The 15,186-nt window shown below is 42.2% G+C and overlaps 1 protein-coding gene across 7 annotated transcripts in view; it reads right to left on the bottom strand.

The window, feature by feature from the left end:
- TUT4 (terminal uridylyl transferase 4) overlaps positions 1 to 14,768 on the bottom strand; it is a 122,147-nt gene extending 107,379 nt beyond the window's left edge. For all 7 annotated transcript variants that reach the window (XM_080657219.1, XM_080657220.1, XM_080657221.1 and 4 more), the window contains exon 1: positions 14,584 to 14,768. The gene's annotated coding sequence lies outside the window, so the exon portion shown is untranslated. The remainder of the gene's footprint in view (positions 1 to 14,583) is intronic.
- Between the last annotated feature and the right edge of the window lie 418 nt (positions 14,769 to 15,186).

Raw genomic sequence — 15,186 nt, 5'->3', positions numbered from 1 at the left:
CCTTTTATTATTATAGATTGTACTAACCAGGAAAATTAGACAATTAAAAGAAATAAAAGGCATCCAGAGTGGAAAGTAATAAGTAAAACTATCTCTATTTGCAGAAAATAGAAAATCCTAAGGAATCCATAAAAAACTAGTAGAGCTAATAACTTAGTCTGGCAATGTTGCTATCCAGATCAATATACAAAAATCAGTTGTATTTCTATACATTAGCAATGAATAATCCAAAAATAAAATTAAGAAAACAATTCCATGTACAATAGCATCAAAAAGATAAAATACTTAGTGTGGGGAAGCATGAGACTTGGTTGGAAAGTTTGTAAGGAGGACATTCTGAGAAAAGGGAAGTATGTGGAAGGCCACCTGCCCTGTTTATTGGAATTCCGACTTAGAGGAGTGCTGAAGGCGGTGCGCCTAATTATCCCTTGACCTTTCCAAACAAGTCTGTGCACAAGCAGACCCCCAGGTGTTTACTGGAATCCTTATGCTTAATCTTTTGGGTGTCCTTGCTTAAAAGACACTACAAACACATGTGTCCTCCAAAGATTACTTACCTTATTGATTGTACCTAAAAGATAAACTTTATCTCAAACTGCTGGTACAGTAAAAGCAGGGGTGGGCAAACTTTTTGACTCGAGGGCCACAATGGGTTCTTAAACTGGACCGGAGGGCCGGAACAAAAGCATGGATGGAGTGTTTGTGTGAACTAATATAAATTCAAAGTAAAGGAGCGGAGGGGAGAGCAAGAGAACCCTCCGCTCTTTCGGCTCCGCGGGCCAGATAGAATAGCCGAACGGGCCGGATCCAGCCCGTGGGCCGTAGTTTGCCCACGGCTGGTAAAAGGCTAACAAGGCAAGCAATCAAGGCTCTGGTTCCTTTAGCCAGGCAGCCCCTTAGCTCTCTCTTTCACAGCTAACAGTTGTGTTGGAGTAACCCATTCATCCATTGCTCAGGATCTGCTGCTCAGCCCCAGCAACTTATCAATAAATTTAACAAAAGTGTAAGACTTGCAGTGAAAACTACAAAACATTGTTGAAATAGGTGACATCCTATTTAAAGAAATGAAAATAGAAAAAATATTTCATATTCATGGGTTGAAAAACTTGATATTAAGATGACAATACTCCCAAATTGATCATCAGATTCACCCCAATTTCTTTCAAAACTCTGGCTGCCTTTTTTTTCTTTTTGTCAGAAATTGACAAACATCCTAAAATTCATATCAAATGGGAAGGTACTCTAAATCAGCAGTTGCCAACCGGTGGTCCGCAGACCACTGGTGGTCCATGAGGTCCAACAGGTTGGTGACCACTGCTCTAAATAGCCAGAATAATATTGCAAAAGAACAAAATTGGAGGACTCACACTCAGATTTCAAAAATTACTACACAGCTACAGTAATCAAGCCTGTCATAAGGCTAGACATAGAGATCAATGGAAAATCCAGAACCAATTGAGAATCCAGAAATAAACACAGTCATTTATGGTCAAATGGTTTTCAACGAAGATGCCAAAACCATTCAACAGGAAAAGAATAGTCGTGTCAATAAATGGTATTGGGACAACTGGACAGCCTCATGAAAAAAAATAAAGTTGAGCCCTGGCTGGGTGGCTCAGTTGATTGAAGCATCATCCCTTATACTGAAAAGTTGTGGGTTCAATTCCTGGGCAAGTACAGAAGGCAACCAATTGATGTTTCCCTCTCTCAAATCAATAAAAACAGATCCTCAGGTGATTTTTTTAAAAAAAGAATGAAGTTGGGTCTCTACCTCACACCACATACAAAAATCAACTCAAAATGGGTCAAAGAACTAGATGTAAAAGCTATAATATAGCCCTGACCAGTGTGGCTCAATTGGTTGGGCATTGTCCTGTGCACTGAAAGGTTGCCAGTTTGATTCTTGGTCAGGGCACATGCATGGGTTGCAGTCTCGATTCCCAGTAGAGGGCATGCAGGAGACAGCCAATTGATGTTTTGCTCTTACATGGATGTTTCTCTCTCTCCCTCTCCCTTCCTCTCTCTCTAAAGAATCAATTAAAATATTAAAAATAATAATAATAAAATAAAAGCAAAAATTCTAAATATGTTAGAAGGAAACAGTTGCAATTTAGGATTAGGCAATGATTTCTTTGTTATGCCTCCCAAAGCACAGGCAACCAAAAACAAAATAGCTAAATTGGACTTTATCAAAATTGAAAACATAGCCGAAACAGGTTTGGCTCAGTGGATAGAGCGTCGGCCTGCGGACTGAGGGGTCCCGGGTTCGATTCCGGTCAAGGGCACGTACCTTGGTTGCAGGCACATCCCCAGTAGGAGGTGTGCAAGAGGCAGCTGATCGATGTTTCTCTCTCATCAATGTTTCTAGCTCTCTATCCCTCTCCCTTCCTCTCTGTAAAATATCAATAAAATATATTTTTTAAAAAAAAATTGAAAACATAGGTGCTTCAAATGCATACTAAAGAAAATGAAAAGCACAATATAGCAATTCCTAAAAAAAAAACTAAATGTATATTTACCCATATGATCCAGCAATTCCACTTCTGAGGATACCCAAAGAACTGAAAACAGGGACTTGAACAGGTATTTATATGCCCATGTCCAGAGTAGCCTTATTTTCAACAGCCAAAACGTGGAAGCAACACAAGTGTTTATCAGCAGATGAATGGATAAACAAAATGTGATATATACATACAACAGAATATTATTCAGCCTTAAAAAAGAAGGCGTTTCTAGCACATGCTACAACATGGAAGAACCTTGAATACATTGTGCTAAATGGAATAAGCCACTCAGAAAAAGGGCAAGTACTGTATGATGCTAATTATATATAGAGTAGTCAGATTTATATAGATAGAAAGTAGAATGGTGGTTGCTAGGGGTTGAAAGGAGAAGGAAATGAGGAATTACTGCTTAATGGGTACAGAGTTCTGGGTGGGAAAAATGAAAAAATTCTGAAGATGGATGATTATGATGGTTGCACAACAATGTGAATGTACTAAATGCTCTTGAATGTACACTTAAAAATGGTTAAGCCTGGCTGGCGTGACTCAGTGATTGAGCAACAACCTATGAACCAGTAAGTCACAGTTCAATTCCCGGTCAGGGCACATGCCTGGGTTGCGAGCTCAATCACCAGTGTGGGGCGAGCAAGAGGCATCCAATCAATGATTCTCTTTCATCACTGATGCTTCCATCTCTCTCTCCCTCTCTGAAATCAATAAAAATATCTTTTTAAAAATGGTTAAAATGGTAAATTCTGTTATATATATTTTACAATTTTTTAAATGAATAAAATCCACATAATGGAAGGACAATTTTGCAAATCACATACCAAATAAGGATCTAGCATTCAAAATATATAAAGAACTCTTACAACTCAACAATAAAAAGACAACCCAAAATTTTAAATGGGCAAAGGAAGGTGAATAAACATGTCTCTAAGATACACAAATGATGCCCTGGCCTGTGTGGCTCAGTTGTTTGGGTGTAGTCCCTTGCACCAAAAGGTGGCAGGTTGGATTCCCAATCAAGGCACATGCCCAGGTTGATGTTTGCTCTCATTTCAATGCTTCTTTCTCTCTCTTCCTCTCCCTTCTTTTCTCTAAAAAATCAATTTTAAAAAACCTTTAAAACAAAAAAGATACACAAATGGCCAATAGGAATATGAAGAGGTGTTCAATATCATTAGTCATTAGGAAAAAGCAAATCAAAATCACAATACAATACTCACTTCACCTGCCAGGAGAGCTATAATTTTTTGTTAAGCCCCACCCAAGAATATTTTTCCAGTGATTTTTTGTAGAGAGTGGAAGTGGGGAGAGGGGAGAAAAGAGAAACATGGATGTGAGAGAGACATATCAATTGATTGACTCCAGCACATGCCCCAACTGGGCCAGGAATGGAACTTGCAACCCAGATTATGTTCCCTTGACCTGACTGAAAATCAAATCCCCAACCCTGCAGTGCACGGGCTGTCGCTCTCACTGCTGAAACAGCCAAGGGCAGGATGGCTAAATTTAAAAGATGAATAATAACAAGTGTTGGTAAGGATATGGAAAAATTAGAACCCTCATACATTACTAGTAGGAATAGAAACTGGTGCAGCAAATCTTGGAAAATAGTTTGACAGGTCGTCTTAAGGGAAAACATAAATTTATCAAAACACCCATCAATTCCACTCCTGGGTATATATTCAAGAGAAATGAAAGCATACATTTACACAATAACTTTTACATGAACATTCATAGCAACAATAATCATAACAGTTAGAGTGGAAACAACCCAAATGTCTATCAAATGATGAATGAATAAGCAAAATGTGGTATCTCTATAGAATACATTCCATAGAATGTAATATTATCTTCTATATATATAAAAGGCTAAGTGACCGACCATCCGTCCATCTGACCAACCAGCCAGTACATATGATGAGCACTGGCAATTTAAAAATAAACGTTGAGCCGAAACCGGTTTGGCTCAGTGGATAGAGTGTTGGACTGCGGACTGAAAGGTCCCGGGTTCGATTCCGGTCAAGGGCATGTACCTTGGTTGCAGGCACATCCCCAGTGGGAGGTGAGCAGGAGGCAGCTGATCGATGTTTCTCTCTCATCGATGTTTCTAGCTCTCTATCCCTCTCTCTTCCTCTCTGTGAAATATCAATAAAATATATTTTTTAAAAAAAATAAAATAGCCGAAACCGGTTTGGCTCAGTGAATAGAGCGTCGGCCTGCGGGCTGAAGGGTCCCGGGTTCGATTACGGTCAAGGGCATGTACCTTGGTTGCGGGCACATCCCCAGTAGGAGGTGTGCAGGAGGCAGCTGATGGATGTTTCTCTCTCATCGATGTTTCTAGCTCTCTATCCCTCTCCCTTCCTCTCTGTAAAATATCAATAAAATATATTTAAAAAAATAAAATAAAAATAAAATAAAATAAATAAATAAATAAACGTTGACTCTTGCATGTGTGATACATGTAAAGCTCTCACTGGTAACAATCTCACGCATGTGTTTCAATCTGTCATTGTCGATTGTGAATTTGGTTGTTTTTGTTAACATTCTGAATGTGAGACTCTTTCAATGTACACGAATCCATGCACCAGGCCACTAGTTCAGTCATAAAAAGGAATCAAGTGCTAACATGTGATACTATATGGACGAACCTTAAAAACATTATGCTTAGTGAAAGAAGCCAGGAACAAAAAAGCTTGTTGTATGATTCCATTTATATGAAATGTCCAGAATAGGCAAATCCATAGATAGAAAGTAATTTAGTGATTGCCAAAGACTAGAGGGGTGGGAGCAGAGGAGTGATTGCTAATGGGCACAGGGTTTCTTTTCAGAAAAATGAAAATGTTCTGGAATTATCAGACTGACAGCTGTCAGAAGGGAGGGGGGTTGTGGGTCTGGGTGAAAAAGGTAAAGGGCTTAAGAAAAAAATATCCTGAGGAGAAACCAAGATGGCGGCATAGGTAAGCACCTAAACTGCTGCCTTGCACAACAATTTCAAAATTACAACTAAAAGACAGAACGGACACCATCCAGAACCACAGGAAAGCTGGCTGAGTGAAAATTCTACAACTAGAAGGAAAGAGAAAAGCTCACAGAGAATTGGAGGTACGGCAAAGGGTCTTTGTGCGCGCAGAGAGGAAGGGCGGCTGAGAGCCTGGCTGACTTTCTCTGGCGGAAGGGGGAAGGAAGCCCCCGACCGCACTGAACCCCAGTTCTGACTGCACTGAACCCCAGTTCCGGGAGAGCCCCTGGGGACCCACGCTATTACGGGGGGAGTCTGGACTCTCGGGCGGAGACTCGGGAGCTGGGGAAGGCAGAAGTCTGAAGGCGCACGCGGGCCAGTGCGCACAAAGGCTGCGGAGGTTGCCACAGGCTTTCCCTAGTGGAAAGGAGTCGGAGGCTCCTGACCGCACTGAGCCCCAGTTCTAACTGCACTGGACCCCAGTTCCAGGAGAACCCCTGGGGACCCACGCTCTTGTGGGGGGAATCTGGACTCTCGGGCAGAGACTCAGGAGCCGGGGAAGGCGGAGGACTGAAGGCGCGCGTGCGTGCCAGTGCGCACAAAGGCTGCGGAGGTTGCCACAGGCTTTCCCTAGTGGAAGGAAGTCGGAGGCTCCTGACCGCACTGGGCCCCAGTTCTGACTGCACTGAACCCCGGTTCCAGGCGAGCCCCTGGGGACCCATGCTCTTGTGGGGGGAGTCTGGACTCTCGGGCGGAGACTCGGGAGCCGGGGAAGGCAGAGGTCTGCGCGTGCGCGCAAGGGCAAGGCTGCCGGGAAGCCAAGACTGTCTGCTCCGCCCTGAGACTCCACCCCATCCAAGCCGAGCACAGAGGCTATTGCAATTTGGCAAGTCTAATCCTATAAGGCTGTCTCCAGCACCTAACTTCTCCCAGCGTAGACACAGCTGATCCTTACAGCCAACTGGCCTGGAGGTCAATTCCTCCCAGTGATACCAACAACAATCAAGACTTAACTACAACAAGGCTGTACACACAGTCCACAAAGGGGTGCACCAAGAGTGTCCACCTCAGGTTAACTGGGGAGGCCGACCCACTGGGCCATATAGGAAACCTAGCACACAAATTTACCCTACCAACTCAGGGAAGCAGTGAAAATGCGGTGTCAAAGAAACAGATCACAAACGAAAGAAATGGAGGAAAACACACGACTGGATATAGAATTCAAAACCACGGTTATAAGGCTTTTCAAGAATATCCTAGAAAAGGCCGATAAATATAACGAGACCCTCGAAGATATGAAAAAGGACCAACTAGAAATTAAACATACACTGACTGAAATAAAAAATATTATACAGAGACCCAGAAACAGAATAGAGGAACACAAGAATCAAGTCAAAGAATTGAAATACAAAGAAGCAAAAAACACTCAACCGAAAAAGCAAAAAGCAAAAAAAAAAATCCAAAAAGTTGAAGATAGTGTAAGAAGACTCTGGGACAACTTCAAGCGTACCAACATCAGAATTATGGGGGTGCCAGAAGAAGAGAGAGAGCAAGATACTGAAAACCTATTTGAAGAAATAATGACCGAAAACTTTCCCCACCTGGTGAAAGAAATAGACTTACAAGTCCAGGAAGCCCACAGAAGAGGAAGAAGAAAAAAGTAAAGACAAAAATTATGAACAACAAATACATATCTATCAACAAGTGAACCTAAAAATCAAGTGAATTAAAAACCTGAGGAACAGAATAATCTGGTGAATATAACAGAATCAGGGGCATAGAAAGGGAGTGGACTGATAATTCTCAGGGGGAAAGAGGAATGGGGGGTTCATGAAGAGACTGGACAAAAATCATACACCTATGGATGAGGACAGTGGTGGGGAGGTAAGGGCAGAAGGTGGGGTGGGAACTGGGTGGAGGGGAGCTACGGGGGGAAAAAGGAGAAACAATTGTAATAATCTGAATAAAGATTTATTAAAATTAAAAAAAAAAAAGAAAAGAAAAAAATATCCTCACAGACAGACAACAGTATGGTGATTACCAGAGTAAAAGGGGTTGGGGGAGGAGCAGAAGAAAGTATAGGGCAGTGGTCGGCAAACCACGGCTCGCGAGCCACATGCGGCTAGCGAGCTGCCGTTTGCCGCTCTGTTGACTAATGAGTTTGCCAACCACTGGTATAGGGGGCACAAATGATGATGGAAGGAGACTTGACTTGGGGTGGTGAACACACAATACAGTATACAGATGATGTATTATAGAACGGTACACCTGATACCTATATAATTTTATTTACCAATGTAACCCCAATAAATTCAATTTTTTAAAACAGAAAATGTGCCGAAACCGGTTTGGCTCAGTGGATAGAGCGTCACCCTGCGGACTGAAAGGTCCCGGGTTCGATTCCGGTCAAGGGCACGTACCTTGGTTGCGGACACATCCCCAGTGGGAGGTGTGCAGGAGGCAGCTGATCGATGTTTCTCTCTCATCGATGTTTCTAACTCTCTATCCCTCTCCTTTCCTCTCTGTAAAAAATCAGTAAAATATATTAAAAAAAAAAAAAAAACAGATAATGTTCTGGAATTAGATACTAGTGATGATTACATAACCTTACAAATATACACTGAACTGTATACTTTTTTAAGGGTGCATTTTTTAAATTTTTTTATTGACTTGAGAGAGGAAGGGAGAAGAAGAAAGAGACAGAAACATCAATGATGAGAATCACTGATCGGCTGCCTCCTGCACAACCCCTATTGGGTATCAAGCCAGTAACCCAGGCATGTGCCCTGAAAGGGAATCAAATGAACCATGACCTCCTGGTTTATAGCTCTATAGAAGGCAACCAATTGGTCTAAACCAGTGGTCAGCAAACTCATTAGTCAACGGAGCCAAATATCAACAGTACAATGATTGAAATTTCTTTTGAAAGCCAAATTTTTTAAACTTAAACTTCTTCTAACGCCACTTCTTCAAAATAGACTCGCCCAGGCCGTGGTATTTTGTGGAAGAGCCACACTCAAGGGGCCGAAGAGCCACATGTGGCTTCCGAGCTGCAGTTTGCCAACCACTGGCCTAAACTAAGCACAAGATAGCTTAAACACGTTGCCTTCTGCCCTAACTGCCCTCCCCTGCTGGCCTGGTCACCCCCAACTGCCCTCCCGTGCAGTCCTGGTTGCCCCTAACTGTCCTCCCCTGCAGGCCTGGTCATCCCCAACTGCCCTCCCCTGCTGGCCCAGTCACCCCTAACTTCCCTCCCTGCTAGCCTGGTTGCCCCTAACTGCCCTGTCCTGCCGGCCTGGTCATCCCTAACTGTCCTCCCCTGCAGCCACTGAGCCATAGGAGCTGGGCTAAAAGAGTGAGTTTTATGGTATTATAAATTATATCTCAAAGAAAAAAGAGACAAAAAGCATACATTATTACACTTTCCATTAGCCACCAAAGCAATGTTTTTACATATTGTGTAGGCATTACTCTACATCCCAGATGAGAGGAGAGGGGAAAAGGCAAATATTGTCTTATTATTACTACAAAAACAGTTGTGACTCAGAGACCACCCCCCTAAGAAGTCCCCAAACATAATTTGAATACCACTGGCCTAAATTAAGCACAAGACTGGAGCTTAAACACGGAATGACTAATCAATTTTAATAATTATTTAAATTACAATGTATAGCTCAGACTGACAAAAATGCAATCAGGTTTCATTATGTACAATTTAATTCTACTTTAGATTCTTAAAAAAATATTTTTAATCTTTATTGTTAAAAATTTGAAAAATATTTTTTGACAATCCATGTGATTATACTAAATTTAACACCCTCTGCATACTAAATTTTGACAACCTAATATTGAGGTGCAACACAGTATAGTGACTAAGAGCTATGAATCTAGAATCAGAAACCTGGAATTCCAATTCAAACTAGCTGTAGATCTTGTCCAAGGTCCTAAACCATTCTATCCCTACTTTCCTCACCTGTAAATAAAGATAACATTAAGAAGGTTTTGTGAGGACTGAGTTAATGCTTCTAAGATCTTTAGAAAGAAACTAGAGGCTCAGTGCACAAAATTTGTGCACTCGGGAAGGGGGGTGTCCCTCAGCCCAGCCTGCACCCTCACGCAGTACAGGAGCCCTCAGGGGATGTCTGACTGACAGCTTAGGCCCACTCCCCGCCACAAGCCCAGCTTCTGGCTGAGCAGCACTCCCCCTGTGGGAACACCCTGACTACCAGGGGGCAGCTCCTGTATTGAGCATCTGCCCCCTGGTGGTCAGTATGCATCATAGCGACTGTTCGTTCCACTGTTTGGTCGATTTGCGTATTAGTTTTTTATTATATAGGACTAGAGGCCCAGGGCATGAAATTTGTGCATGGGGGGGGGGGGGGTGTCCCTCAGCCCAGCCTGCACCCTTTCCAATCTGGGACCCCTCAAGGGCAGTCAGACATCCCTCTCACAATCCAGGACTGCTGGCTCTCAACAACTCGCCTGCCTGCCTGCCTGATTGGCCCTAAGTGCTTCTGCCTGCCAGCCTGATCACCCCCTAACCACTCCCCTGCCAGCCTGATCGATGCCTAACTGCTCCCCTGCTGACCCGATTGCCCCTAACTGTCCTCCCCTGCAGGCCTGGTTGCCCCAACTGTCCTCCCTTGTAGGCCTGGTCGCCCCCAACTGCCCTCCCTTGCAGGCCTGGTCCCTCCCAACTGCCCTCCCCTGCTGGCCTGATCACCCACAACTGCCCTTCTTTGCTGGCCATCCTGTGGCGGCCATCTTGTTGTTGGAGTGATGGTCAATTTGCATATTACCTCTTTATTATATAGGATTAGCACAACTATGCAACTATTAGGCAACTATGCAGTAAATGATCTATTGGCATTGTAAATCAAATATCTATTTAAAATTACCAGACTACTGTGTACTTACAAACATACCTATTTATTTCTGATAGTACAGGCTACTTTGTGTAAAGATTAGGACTTTGCTCAACTTTACTGATGATTGTTGCGCTTGCATGAATGCATCTCCTTCTTTCCAGCTCACACGCCCCAATGCCTTATCCTATTGCTTTCTAGTAACCCAGACCAAGGAGTGAAAAAACTTCCTGAGTAACTATAATAAGCTGATTTCTCCCAAAGGCATTATTATCTCAAAAGAACCTTCTAAAATATTAAACATTCTTAGACAGTAAGATTTGAATTCAGGATTCTCAAAAAAAGAATCTGGAACACAGTAACTATAGAGAAGAGAGGAGAGTGATATGGAAAAGATGGCATGACTATCCACTGAAAACAGGTAAAAGCTGTTGATAAGGAAGCCAAGGAGAAAGAAATACTAAACTAGGAGTCATAATACATTATCTCTGATCACAGCTCAACCATTATCTCACTTGATAATCTAAAAAATAGAAGTCCATACGCCTTAATTTAACATACACAATAACTTGCACAATCTGACTGCTACTTCCAACCATTTCTCTCAACTGCTCTATCCATAAATCCTCAATTCCTGACACAATGAATTTCTCACTTTTTCCTATACAACAAGCCCCATAATAACTTATCTTTGCATATGTTATTCCTTATCTCCAAAATGATCTCCAGTCTATCCCCTTCTTCACCCAGCAAACTCCTATTCATCCCTCAAATGCCAGCTTCTTCCCTCTGAACTCCCATTAACTAGGGCAGTGATTTTCAACCAGTGCAGGCACAATAGTATACTGCAAGAATTTTTAAAACATGCAATACCTGACTATTTATTTAGGGGCACTGACTTCTTTTCCCTTAGATTAGCAAATAAAAAAATGATAACAGCCAACACAATAGCCATCCAGTGTGGATGAATCAAAATTATACCTTTTTTTGGTCACAACAGCAAAAAATATATTTTTTGGTGTGCTGCAGAATTTTACTAATTAGTTTATGTGTTCTATGAGATTTTTTAAAAAGGTTGAAAATTGCTGATGTAAGGTGTTGTGATTTATCTGTATTACATGTAGATTGAGTTTTCTGAAAGAAGAGACTGTTAAATTCTGTATTTCTACAGCCTAGCAGCATCTAGCATGAAATATAAATGAAGTGCAAGTTTGATGAAATGAATAATTAAATGATGAATGAATGAGCAACCTTAAATAGTTTCTCCTACAAAATTAAGAAAATACTTGATATATACTGAGAAGTAACATGGCCTATTTAATTTTAAGAGTACACAGAGCTGCTTTGAATCTAACACTATGCTCTTCAGCAAATTACTTAACCTCTAAGTCAGACATTCATCATCTACAAAACAGGTTTCATAGGGTTGTTACAATGAGCAAGTGAAAAAAACCAAAAACCAAAAAGTCTAATAGTGCCTGGAACAAAACATGTTAGTTCCTTTTTCTCTCCCCTATTAACTCACAGGATAATTATGGACATTCAATGAGATAATTTGATATGGAAACTGTAACACATCATACAAATTAAATCTCTCATGTAAGGGGAAAAATCTAAATTGTTCATCTTTGCATTTTATACCTTTTCTTATTTTTGAATTCTAAGAAACACTTGGAAACATTATGCTGGTTTTTTAACATTTCCCCAAATTATGCAATTATCTAGGATTCTAAAATTAAAACTTAGTGTAAACAATCCTAATTTGTCTAAAATTAAGAACAATATCTACATATTCAGCTTTAATCTACAGTGTCCTTTTCCCTTGTCTGTTTTAGGTCTTTCTAGAACTGTTCTTTTTTTTAGAACATAAGTCTTAGACTAGAGTAATGATTCCAACTAAATTTTGTATCATTATTTTATAAATTCAAGAAGTTTTAGTTTACTTTAGAAAGTAATACATCTCACTGAATTGTTATAGCAAAGTTATCTGATTTTTTTAAGGATAAACAAAATTTAATGGTAAGTCTTGCTTAATCTTTCCCTGAAACTAGAAACGTTCTGTAGAAAACAAATTCAAACACCTATCTCTACCCACAGATCCTGATTTTACCTTCTATAAAGAACACAATTAATGGTGCTTATTATGCATGTCAAGGTTAACTTGGAGGTCAAAAAAAGTTCTCTAATTACTATTAAAATAAATCTGCTGAGAATAAAAATTATCTTTAAACAGCTTTTTATTAATCAGAGATATTTAAAATTTCAATTATAAATTTTTATTTTAAAAGGTCTAAAATTATAATGTAGACACTGTACTGTCCTAGCTAACTTATCTAAAAATAAATGTACTTCTAGGTGTGATTTAGAATTTACAAAATTGAACTAAATTTTAGTGCATGTTAACTTGTTAATTTATCTGTATTACTAACAACTTAGTTCAATGAAAAGACTATTCTATTATTTCAAAGAAACTTTATTTTTTCATTTTCCACACTAGTCAAATGAAAAACTGCAAACAGCAGGAAAATTTATCTAAATGAGCTCTTTTTAAAAAATAGCTTTCTTTTATTTTAAACATATTTTAAAGCACAAATGACTTAAAATTCTTATCTTCCCCAAAGTATATGGTTGGTTTGTTTGTTTATTGGTTTGAGAGAAAGGGAAACATTGATTTGTTATTCCACTTATTTATGCATTCATTCGTTGCTTCTTGTATGTGCCCTGACTTAGGATAGAACCCTGAAACTTAGCATATGGGGAGGATGCTCTAACCAACTCCACTACCTGGCCAGGGCTCCAAAGTATATGGTTTTTCAAAAGCCCTCGTTAAATTTTGTTTACAAAAGCATTACAGTACACTAAACACTAGTGAATTCATTATCTTAAGCTTTCTAAATGAATCAATATTTCATAATTTTACAAGTTGTGACTAATCAATACTAGGATGCAGTGTAGTGCAGCAATTTCTAAGGAGATATACAAGAGTTCTGAGCCTAAAGAAAACTTTGGCACACAATTGACTCACATACAAAATATGCTGACTGATACTAACCCCCAAAAATGTCAACTTTTAAAAAAACTATCTCACAATTCGCCACCTTGGTATGGCATTCTCTCTAAATTATAACATCCGATTGGGGTTATCCAATTTTATTAGCTAATAGTTCTCATCACTTTAAAAACAGAAACAGGATAGGTTCCGTTTCTCCAAGTGTTACCCATCTACTACAAGACTTGGGGGGGGGGGGGTGCTCTTTGGAAACAAAAGGTAATGTGATCCACTCCAGCTAATTACTGGATGCCAACAATACACAATTCTAATTGCATTTCAGGACACTAAGAAGTTTACGAAATGAGTGGAACGTCAAAATATATTAAAATGAAGAAACATGTTATACCGAAACTAAGATCTCGTGCAAGGTACAAAATTCCTCTGGTTAAAGATTTGATAATCTTCTGCAAAGAAAATGTTTAATCAACGTTAACATAACAGTAATTCACCCCATTCAGGTTCGACCTTAAATCCCGATAATGTGCTTCTTTCAGATCTAAATATTTCATTCTTTTGCAATCCCTATACCAAAAGGACCTGAAACCTCTCGTGGAGGCGTGCAATACACTCGGTGAGGGCTGTTTACAAATAAGAATCTCACAGTTTCCCACGTCAAAAGCGTTCATTACCACCATTCCACGGCGGGGGTGGTGGGGGGTGGAGGGGCGCGAGAGAGAAAGGAGGAGGGCGAGCAAGAAACGAAATACAGACACTTCTGCCTTCTCCCGACAAGAGCGAGCCCAGAGAAAATATGTATGATGTTATACGCGTGTGTATATTTGTTATATATGTGCGTCTATAAGCAGAGGCGAAAGAAAAGGGAATCGTACTGGACTCAAGAAAATGCTCACGCCAATTCCTTTAACCCAAAATCCGCCTCCCAGGTCTACAGGTTTCGGCCTGGGGCTCTCGGTGGAGTTTGGCCCCAAAGCGCCCCAAGGTCCTCCTCAGGCCGCTCAGGCCGCCCAGGCCGCCGCCCCACCTCCCTTATCTCTGCCTTTCCCCGAGACACCCGGAGCCCATTCAGGCAAAGAAAGAAGTGTCAGGCCCCCAGGGAGCGGCTGAGAGGCGCTCGGGCCGGGCCGCGGACACCTGCGAGGCACGGCACCTGAGGGCGACCAGGGGGGCGGCCCGGCCTTTCCAGAGCACACCCCCTCGGCGCCCAGGGCTCCGCCGCGGCGGGAACCCCCGTACCTGCAAGCTACAGGCGCGCGCGGCGCCTCCTCATCTCAATGACTCCCGCTCCCCCTCCGCCTCCTGCTGCGGGTGCAGCCGCTGCAGCCTTCGTCGCCGTCGCCGTCGCCGCCGCCGCCGCTGGAGGCCGGGACACGACGAGCTCAGGACTCCACCGCCATGTCCGCCGCGCCGCGAACTGCATTGTGGGGGGGGGGGAGGGGAAGGGAGGGGGTGGAGGGAGAGGGAGAGAAAGAGGAGGACCCGCTGAAGGGAGGGGGCCGTAGAAGGAGAGTCGGGGGAGGGGGGAGGGGAGAGAGACAGAACCCCGAATGGACTCCTGCCCCGGGGTGGGATAGGAGATCGACGCCGGGGAGGCCCTGCAAATGAGATGCAGGGGAATAAGTTCAGGGGTGCCCCCTCCCTTGGTTCTGGGGGCCCCTGCGCACCCGTGAAACCCGGGCGGGGGTTGTAAACGCCAGTGGGGGAGGGGCTACGTTCAGGGGCTCGTAGTGGCGGCTGGAAACAATGGGAAGGAGGAGGTCGAGGTGGGAGGGCGGTGCACTCACCCTCACGCCGAGGAAAGGACGGGCGCGGGAAGACTCGTTGCCCGGGAGGAGGGCG

This window comes from Plecotus auritus (assembly GCF_963455305.1).
Source record: "Plecotus auritus genome assembly, chromosome: 2".
Classification (NCBI taxonomy): Eukaryota; Metazoa; Chordata; class Mammalia; order Chiroptera; family Vespertilionidae; genus Plecotus; species Plecotus auritus.
Note: the sequence above shows the minus strand (reverse complement) of the source record. Positions and strands in the feature narration are given on the sequence as shown.